General features: G+C 45.4%; 1 protein-coding gene across 1 annotated transcript in view; it reads left to right on the top strand.

Annotated features, from left to right (window-relative positions):
• LOC112077383 (insulin-like growth factor 1 receptor) overlaps positions 1–10,839 on the top strand; it is a 17,737-nt gene that overhangs the window by 3,406 nt on the left and 3,492 nt on the right. The window lies entirely within an intron of this gene.

Raw genomic sequence — 10,839 nt, 5'->3', positions numbered from 1 at the left:
CCTAAATCTAAATCTAGAATCGGCTTCCCTATTTCGCAACAAAGCCTCCTTCACTCATGCTGCCAAACATACCCTCGTTAAACTGACTATCCCTACCAATCCTCGACTTCGGCGAAGTCATTTATAAAATAGCCTCCAACACTCTACTCAACAAATTGGATGCAGTCTATCACAGTGCATCCGTTTTGTCACCAAAGCCCCATATACTACCCACCACTGCAACCTGTATGCTCTCGTTGGCTGGCCCTCGCTTCATATTCGTTGCCAAAACCACTGGCTCCAGGTCCATCTACAAGTCTTTGCTAGCAACGCCCCACTTATCTCAGCTCACTGGTCCCATAGCAACGCCCACCGTAGCACGCGCTCCAGCAGGTATATCTCACTGGTCACCCCAAGTCAACACCTCTTTTGGCCGCCTTTCCTTCCAGTTCTCTGCTGCCAGTGACTGAACCAACTGCAAAAATCTAGAGACTCATATCTCCCTCACTAGCTTTAAGCACCAGCTGTCAGAGCAGCTCAAGATCACTGCACCTGTACTAGCCCATCTGTAAACAACCCATCTATCTACCTCATCCCCATACTGTTATTTATTTTATTTTGCTCCTTTGCAGTATCTTTACTTGTACATTCATCTTCTGCACATCAATCACTTCCCGTGTTTAATTGCTAAATTGTAATTACTTCGCCACTATGGCCTATTTATTGCCTACCTCCCTAATCTTACCTCATTTGCACACACTATATATATAATAATATTTTATATATTTAATATATTTTTAATTTTTTCTACTGTATTATTGATTGTATGTTTGTCTTCCATGTGTAACTCTGTGTTGTTGTTTGTGTCGCACTGCTTTGCTTTATCTTTGGCCAGGTCGCAATTGTAAATGAAGAACTTGTTCTCAACTGGCTACCTGGTTAAAATTAAAGGGGAAAAAAATAAAAAAAAATGTAAAAAGAAACTCTACCTTCTGGTGAGCCAATATCTCGAGACTCTCCTTAATATTAGCTGTAATTGACAAATAGACACACAACACCACCCCTCGTCTTCCCAGACGAAGCTGTTCGTCTGCTGATGCACGGAAAACCCCTCCAGACGAAGCTGTTCTAGAAAACCCAGCCAAATGTATATTATCTGTGCGTCATTCAGCCACGACTCGGTGAACATAAGATATTACAGTTTAATGTCCTGTTGTAGGGATCATCTCCAACAGAGTTTATCCATTCCAGACTCACATTAAGCATCTTCAATCCTAAATCTAAATCTAGAATCGGCTTCCTATTTCGCAACAAAGCCTCCTTCACTCATGCTGCCAAACATACCCTCGTTAAACTGACTATCCTACCAATCCTCGACTTCGGCGAAGTCATTTATAAAATAGCCTCCAACACTCTACTCAACAAATTGGATGCAGTCTATCACAGTGCCATCCGTTTTGTCACCAAAGCCCCATATACTACCCACCACTGCAACCTGTATGCTCTCGTTGGCTGGCCCTCGCTTCATATTCGTTGCCAAACCCACTGGCTCCAGGTCATCTACAAGTCTTTGCTAGGCAACGCCCCACCTTATCTCAGCTCACTGGTCACCATAGCAACGCCCACCCGTAGCACGCGCTCCAGCAGGTATATCTCACTGGTCACCCCCAAAGTCAACACCTCTTTTGGCCGCCTTTCCTTCCAGTTCTCTGCTGCCAGTGACTGGAACCAACTGCAAAAATCTAGAGACTCATATCTCCCTCACTAGCTTTAAGCACCAGCTGTCAGAGCAGCTCACAGATCACTGCACCTGTACATAGCCCATCTGTAAACAACCCATCTATCTACCTCATCCCCATACTGTTATTTATTTTATTTTGCTCCTTTGCAGTATCTTTACTTGTACATTCATCTTCTGCACATCAATCACTCCCGTGTTTAATTGCTAAATTGTAATTACTTCGCCACTATGGCCTATTTATTGCCTTACCTCCCTAATCTTACCTCATTTGCACACACTATATATATAATAATATTTTATATATATATATATATTTTATTTTTTCTACTGTATTATTGATTGTATGTTTGTCTTCCATGTGTAACTCTGTGTTGTTGTTTGTGTCGCACTGCTTTGCTTTATCTTGGCCAGGTCGCAATTGTAAATGAGAACTTGTTCTCAACTGGCCTACCTGGTTAAATAAAGGGGAAATAAAAAAAAATGTAAAAAGAAACTCTACCTCTGGTGAGCAATATCTCGAGACTTCCTTAATATTAGCTGTAATTGACAAATAGACACACAACACCACCCCTCGTCTTCCCAGACGAAGCTGTTCTGTCCTGCTGATGCACGGAAAACCCCTCCAGACGAAGCTGTTCTAGAAAACCCAGCCAAATGTATATTATCTGTGTCGTCATTCAGCCACGACTCGGTGAAACATAAGATATTACAGTTTAATGTCCTGTTGGTAGGATCATCTCCAACAGAGTTTATCCAGTTTATTCTCCAGTGAGTTTACGTTCGCTAATAGAAAGGATGGTGGATGCGGGNGCATGCTTCAGTGTTGCTTGCCTCGAAGCGAGCATAAAAGGCATTTAGCCGGTCTGGTAGGCAAGCTTCACCTGGCAGCTCGCGGCTGGGTTTCCTTTTGTAGTCCGTAATCGGTCCACATCCGTCAGCTGGTGTTGGAGGATTCAATCTTAGTCCTGTATTGACTCTTTGCCTGTTTGGTGGTTCGTCTGAGGGCGTAGCGGGATTTCTTATAAGTGTCCGGATTAGTGTCCCGCTCCTTGAAAGCGGCAGCTCTAGCCTTTAGCTCAGTGTGGATGTTGCCTGTAATCCAGGGCTTCTGGCCTTATACAGCTCGCTGAGTGGCCTTATACAGCTCATTGAGTGTGGTCTTAGTGCCAGCATCGGTAAATAGACGGCTCTCTTGGTAGAAAGTGTGGTCAACAGTTTATCATGATGAACTATTGAATACTTCTGTATACACCTGGCCCTTCTTTGGACACTGTGTTAACTAACCTCCAGACGAGCTTCAATGCCATACAACTCTCCTTCCGTGGCCTCCAACTGCTCTTAAATGCAAGTAAAACTAAATGCATGCTCTTCAAGCGATCGCTGCCCGCACCTGCCCGCCCGTCCAGCATCACTACTCTGGACGGCTCTGACTTAGAATATGTGGACAACTACAAATACCTAGGTGTCTGGTTAGACTGTAAACTCTCCTTCCAGACTCACATCAAACATCTCCAATCCAAAGTTAAATCTAGAATCGGCTTCCTATTTCGCAATAAAGCCTCCTTCACTCATGCTGCCAAACATACCCTCGTAAAACTGACTATTCTACCGATCCTTGACTTCAGCGATGTCATTTATAAAATAGCCTCCAATCCCCTACTCAGCAAATTGGATGCAGTCTATCACAGTGCCATCCGTTTTGTCACCAAAGCCCCATATACTACCCACCATTTGCGACCTGTATGCTCTCGTTGGCTGGCCCTCGCTTCACATTCGTCGCCAAACCCACTGGTTCCAGGTCATCTACAAGTCTCTGCTAGGTAAAGCCCCGCCTTATCTCAGCTCACTGGTCACCATAGCAGCACTCACCCGTAGCACGCGCTAAAATATACCAACAGGTATATTTCACTGGTCACCCCCAAAACCTATTCCTCTTTTGGCTGCCTTTCCTTCCAGTTCTCTGCTGCCAATGACTGGAACAAACTGCAAAAATCTAGAGACTCATATCTCCCTAACTAGCTTTAAGCACCAGCTGTCAGAGCAGCTCACAGATCACTGCACCTGTACAAAGCCCATCTGTAAATAGCCCATCCAACTACCTCATCCCCATATTGTTATTTTAATTTATTTTGCTCCTTTGCAGTATCTTTACTTGCACATTCATCTTCTGCACATCTATCACTCCAGTCTTTAATTGCTAAATTGTAATTACTTTGCCACTACGGCCTATTTATTGCCTTACCTCCCTAATCTTACCTCATTTGCACAAACTGTGTATATATATATATTTTTTCCTATTGTGTTATTAACTGTACGTTTGTTTACTCCATGTGTAACTCTGTGTTGTTGTTTGTGTCGCACTGCTTTGCTTTATCTTGGCCAGGTCGTAGTTGTAAATGAGCACTTATTCTCAACTGGCCTACCTGGTTAAATAAAGGTGAAATTTAAAATTTTTAAAAAGAAACTCTACCTCTGGTGAGCAATATCTCGAGACTTCCTTAATGTTAGACATCGCGCACCAGCTGTAATTGACAAATAGACACACAACACCACCCCTCGTCTTCCCAGACGAAGCTGTTCTGTCCTGCTGATGCACAGAAAACCCAGCCAAATGTATATTATCAGTGTCGTCATTCAGCCACGACTCGGTGAAACATAAGATATTACAGTTTGTAATGTCCTGTTGGTAGGATCATCTCCAACAGAGTTTATCCAGTTTATTCTCCAGTGAGTTTACGTTCGCTAATAGAAAGGATGGTGGGAGTGCGGGTTACCTCTCAGTCGCCTACGAATCCTCCCAAGGCACCCTGACCTACATCCCCTACGAATCCTCCCAAGGCACCCTGACTACATCCCTACGAATCCTCCCAAGGCACCCTGACCTACATCCCTACGAATCCTCACAAGGCACCTGACTACATCCTTACGAATCCTCACAAGGCCCCTGACCCATACTTCATCATCCCAGGCTCGACCGTCAACATCCCCTACGAATCCTCACAGGCACCTGCCCTACATCCCTACGAATTCCTCAAAGGCACCTGACCTACATCCGCTACGAATCCTCCCAAGGCACCCTGACTACATCCCCTACGAATCCTCCAAGGCACCCTGACCTACATCCCCTACGAATCCTCCAAGGCACCCTGACCTACATCCCCTACGAATCCTCCCAAGCACCCTGACTACATCCCTACGAACTCCAAGGCAACCCTGACCTACCATCCCCTACGATCCTCCCAAGGCACCCTGACCTACATCCCCTACGAATCCTCACAAGGCACCCTGACCTACATCCCCTACGAATCCTCACAAGGCACCCTGACCTACATCCCCTACGAATCCTCACAAGGCACCCTGGACCTAATCCCCTACGAATCCTCACAAGGCACCCTGACCTACATCCCTCGAATTCCTCCCAAGGCACCCTGACCTACATCCCCTACGAATCCTCCCAAGGCACCCTGACCTACATCCCCTACGAATCCTCACAAGACACCCTGACCTACATCCCCTGTATCTCCATCTTTTCTTCAAGCGAATGACAGGGATTTGGGCCTGGTACTGGGAGAAACAGTATAGCCTTCGCGTCCGACTCATTAAATTAAACACGTTGTCCAGTTTGAGGTGAGTAATCGCTGTTCTGATGTCCAGAAGCTCTTTCCGGTCTTACGAGACGGTAGCATCAGCATTATGTACAAAATAAGTTACAAACAACGAGAAAAAACACACAAAATAGCACAGTTGGTTAGGAGCTGGTAAACCGGCATCCATCCTCTCTGGCACCATTGCGTGACAGGTCCTTACGTTACCATCCATCCCCTCTGGCACCATTGCGTGACAGGCCCTTACGTTACCATCCATCCCCTCTGGCACCATTGCGTGACAGGCCCTTAGACAGAAGTAGGGAAGGTTCAGGTAAGGGGAGGTGCGGATGAGGTACTTGAAGCGGTTAGGGGTACGAGTAGGCTCGATACGTAGGGCCTGTCACGCAATGGTGCCAGCAGGGGATGGAATGCGTGATGTTAAGGGCCTGCTCCACGCAATGGTGCCAGAGGGGATGGATGGTAACTAAGGCCTGTCCAACGCAATTCGGTGCCAGAGGGATGGATGGTAACGTAAAGGGCCTGTCACCGCAAATGTGCCAGAGGGTATGGAGGGAACGTAAGGCCTGTCACGCAATGGTGCCAGAGGGATGGATGCGTACGTAAGGGCCTGTCACGCACATGGTGCCAGAGGGGCATGGATAGTGATGTAAGCCTGTCACGCAATGTGCCAGAGGATGGATGTAACGTAAGGCCTTGTTCACGCAATGGTGCCAGAGGGGAATGATGGTAAGTAAGACCTGTCACGCAATGGTGCCAGGAGGATGGATGCGTTTTACCAGCTCCTAAACCAACTTGTGCTATTTTGTCGTGTTTTTTCTCGTTGTTTTAACGTTATTTTGTACATAATTGCTGATTGCTTACCGTTCGTAGACCGGAAAGAGCTTCTGCGACATCAGAACAGCGATTACTCACCTCAAACTGGACAACGTGTTTAATTAAGAGTCGGACCGCAAGCTTATACTGTTTCTCCCAGTACCCAGCGCCCAAAATCCCTGTCATTCGCTAAGAAAAGATGGAGATACAGGGATGTAGTCAGGTGTCTTGTGAGATTACGTAGGATTACGGTCAGGGTGCCTTGGAGGATTCGTAGGGATGTAGGTTCAGGGTGCCTTGGGAGGAATTCGTAAGGGATGTAGGTCAGGGTGCCTGGGAGGAAATTCGTAGGGGGGATGTAGGTCAGGGTGCCTTGGGAGGATTCGATAGGGGATGTAGGTGCAGGGGCCTTTGGGTGAGGATTCGTAGCGAGTGGCTAACCCGCATCCACACATCCTTTCATTAGCGAACGTAAACTCACTGGAGAATAAAACTGATAAACTCTGTTGGAGATGATCCTACCAACAGACATTACAAACTGTAATATCTTATGTTCACCGCAGTCGTGGCTGAATGACGAACACTGATAAGTATACATTTGGCTGGTTTTCTGTAGGCATCAGCAGGACAGAACAGCTTGTCTGGAAGACGAGGGGTGGTGTTGTGTGTCTATTTGTCAATTACAGCTGGTGCGCGATGTCTAACATAAGGAAGCTTCGAGAGATTGCTCACCAGAGTAGAGTTTCTTTTTAAAAATTTTAAATTCACCTTATTTAACCAGTAGGCCAGTTGAGAAAGTGCTCATTTACAACTACGACCTGGCCAAGATAAGCAAAGCAGGTCCGAACACAAACAACCAACACAGAGTTACACATGGAGTAAACAAACGTACAAGTTAATAAACACGAATAGGAAAAAATATATATATATATACACAGTTGTGCCAAATAGTAAGATTAGGAGGTAAGGCAATAAATAGGCCGTAGTGGCAAAGTAATTACCAAATTTAGCAACACCTGGCTCTCCAACTGTTCTGGGAACTTAAACGATATAATCTTCATCAGGTAAAACACCTGACTGCTCTCAACTGTCTGAGAACTACATTAAGCTTTCATCAGGTAAAACACCTGACTGTCTCAACTGTTCTGCGGAACTACGGATACGCCTCATCGTAAAACACCTGACTGTCTCAAAACTGCTTCTGGGGAACGTACGATAAGCTTCATCAGGAAAACACCTTGACTGTTCTCAACTGTTCTGGGGAACTACGATAATCCTCATAGCGTAAAACAAACCTGACTGTTCTCAAACTGTTCGTGGGGAACTACGATAAGCTCATTCAGGGTAAAACACGCGACTGTCTCAACTTGTTCTGGGGAACTACGATAAGCCTCATCAGCGTAAAACACGCTGACTGTCTCAACTGTTTCTGCGGAACTACGATAAAGCCTCATCAAGTAAAACAACCGTGACTTGTTCGCAACTGTTCTGGCCGGAACTACGATAAAGCCTCATCAGGTAAAACACCTGATGTCTCAACTGTTTCTGGGAACTACGATAAGCTTCATTAGCGTAGAAACACCTGACTGTCTTAACTGTGTTCTGGGGGAACTACTCAATAAGCCTCATCAGCTAAAACACCTGGACTGTCTCAACTGTTCTGGAGAACTACGATAAGCCTCATCAGTAAAACCACCCTGACTGCTCTCAAACTGTTCTGGTGAACTCGATAGGCCTCATCAGGTTAAACACCTGACTGTCTCAAACTGTTCTGAGAACTACGATAAGCCTTCATCAGGTAAAACACCTGACTGTCTCAACTGTTCTGGGAACTACGATAAGCCTCATCAGCGTAAAACACCTGACTGTCTCAAACTGTTCTGGAACTACGATAAGCCTCATCAGTGTAAAACACCTGACTGTCTCAACTGTTCTGGAGAAACTACGATAAGCCTCATCAGGTAAAACACCTGACTGTCTCAACTGTTCTGGGGAACTACGATAAGCCTCATCAGGTAAAACACCTGACGTCCAAACTTTCTGGAGAACTACGATAAGCCTCATTCAGGTAAAATAAAGTGACAGGTGAAATGAGGAAACGGATCTGCTTTATCTCCGAATGTATTGTACAGTTAACTGCAGTATTTTTTTTTTTTTAAAGCAGCTACAAAAATATTAAAATCTATTGAAAAACTTTTAAAATAAATAGTTTCAACGGTCATTGATGTCTGAAAGAAACGCATCCAGCGGATGACCCCGGTATACAGCCCGAAGGACCCGCGAATACGGTATATATACACGGTATACAGCCAAGACCCCGGAATACGTATATATACACGTATAAGCCAAGACCCCGCGAATACGGTATATATACACTGGTATACAGCCCAAGACCCCGGTATACGGTATATATAATATACAGTATACAACCCAAGACCCGGTGTACGCGTATACAGCCCAATACCCCGGTATCGGTATATATACACGGTATACAGCCCAAACCCCGGTTATACGGATATATACACGGTATACAGCCAAGACCCCGTATACACGTATATATACACGGTTTACAGCCTAAAGACCCCGTATTACGGTATACAGCCCCAATACCCGGTGTACGCGTATACAGCCCAAAATACCCCGTAACCGGTATATATACACGGTATACAGCCCAAGACCCCTGTATACGGTATACAGCCCAGATACCCCAGTAACCGGTTATATATACACGCGTATACAACCCAAGACCCCGCGTGTACGGTATACAGCCCAATACCCCGGTAACGGTATATATACACGGTATACCAGCCCAAAGAACCCCTGTAGTACGGCTATACAGCCCAAGCTCCTGTCGTATATGTTATATGGTATATGGAGCTGTACAGCCCAAGCCCTGTTATATGTATATGGTGTACAGCCCAATTCCTTTATATGGTATATGGTGTACAGCCAAAGCACTCCTGGTATATGTTATATGGTATTATGGTGTACAGGCCCAAGTTCTGTGGATTATGGTATATGGTGTACAGCCCAAGCTCCTAGGTATATGTTATTATGTATATGATTACAGCCCAAGAACCCCCTGGTATAATGGTATATATACACGGGCTATTACAGCCTAAGTCCCCGCTATTCGGGTATATATACACGGATACAAGGCCCAAGACCCCTGTATAGGTATACCAGCCCAAGCTTGCCTGGTATATGTTTATATGGTATATGATGTACAGCCCAAGCCCCTGTATACGGTATACAGCCCAAAGCTCCTGGTATATGTTATATGGTATATGGTTACAGCCCAAGCTCCTGTTATATGATATGGTGTACAGGCCCAAAGCCCCTGGTATATGGTAATATGGTGGTACAGCCCAACTCCTGGTATATGTTATATGGTATTATGATGAACAGCCCAAAGCCCCTGTTATATGGTATATGCGTGTACAGCCCAAAGCCCCTGGTATATGTTATATGGTGTACAGCCCAAGCTCCTGGTATATGTTATATGGTATCATGGAGTACAGCCCCAAGACCCCGTATATGTTATATATACACGCCGTATACAGCCTAAGTCCCCGCTATCCGGCTTAGACTATACACTGTATTACAGCCAAGACCCCTGTATAGGGGTATACAGCCCAAGCTCCTGGTATATGCTTATTATGTATATGGTGTACAGCCCAAGCCCCTGTTATATGGTGTACAGCCCAAGCCCCTTGCTTATATGGTATATGGTGTAACAGCCCAAGCCCCCCTGGTATATGTTATATGCTATATTGTGTAAACAGCCCAAAGCCCCGGTATATGTTATATGGTATATGGTATTAAACAGCCCCCATACCCCAGAGTAACCGGATATACTTGTACACGGGTATAAACAACCCAAGACCCCTGTACGGTATACAGCCCAAATACCCCGGTAACCGGATATATACACGGTATAACAGCCCAAACCCCTGTATACGGTATACAGCCAAGCTCCTGGTATATGTTATATTGGTATATGGTGTACAGCCCAAGCGTCCTGTATATTGCGTATATGGTTTACAGCCCAAGCCCCCTGGTATTATGGTATATGGTGTACAGCCCAAGCCTCCTGTATTTTTAATATGTTATATGATGTACAAAGCCCCAAGCCCTGTATATGGTATATGGTGTACAGCCCAAGCCCCTGCTATATGTTATAATGGTGTACAGCCCAAGCTCCCTTGTATATGTTATATGGTATATGGAGTACAGCCCAAGACCCGCGTATATGGATATATATACACGGTTATACAGCTAAGTCCCCGCTATCCGTATATATACACGGTATACAGCCCAAGACCCCTGTATAGGGTATACAGCCCCAAGGCTGCCTGGATATGTTATATGGATATGGTGTACAGCCCAAGCCTGTTATATGGTGTACACCAAGCCCCTGTTATATGGGTATACCTGGTGTACAGCCCAAGCCCCTGGTATATGTCTATATGTTAATGGTGTACAGCCCAAGCCCCCTGGTATATGTTATATGGTATATTGTGTACAGCCCAAGTTCCTGTATATGGTATATGGTGTACAGCCAAGCCCCCGCTATCCGGTATATATACACGGTATACAGCCCAAGACCCCGGTATAGGGTATACAGCCAAGCTCCTGGTATATGTTACAATGGTATATGTACAGCCCAAGCCCCTTTATATGGTGTATCTCTCTCCC

This window comes from Salvelinus sp. IW2-2015, unplaced genomic scaffold, assembly GCF_002910315.2.
Source record: "Salvelinus sp. IW2-2015 unplaced genomic scaffold, ASM291031v2 Un_scaffold4506, whole genome shotgun sequence".
NCBI lineage: Eukaryota > Metazoa > Chordata > Actinopteri > Salmoniformes > Salmonidae > Salvelinus > Salvelinus sp. IW2-2015.
Note: the sequence above shows the minus strand (reverse complement) of the source record. Positions and strands in the feature narration are given on the sequence as shown.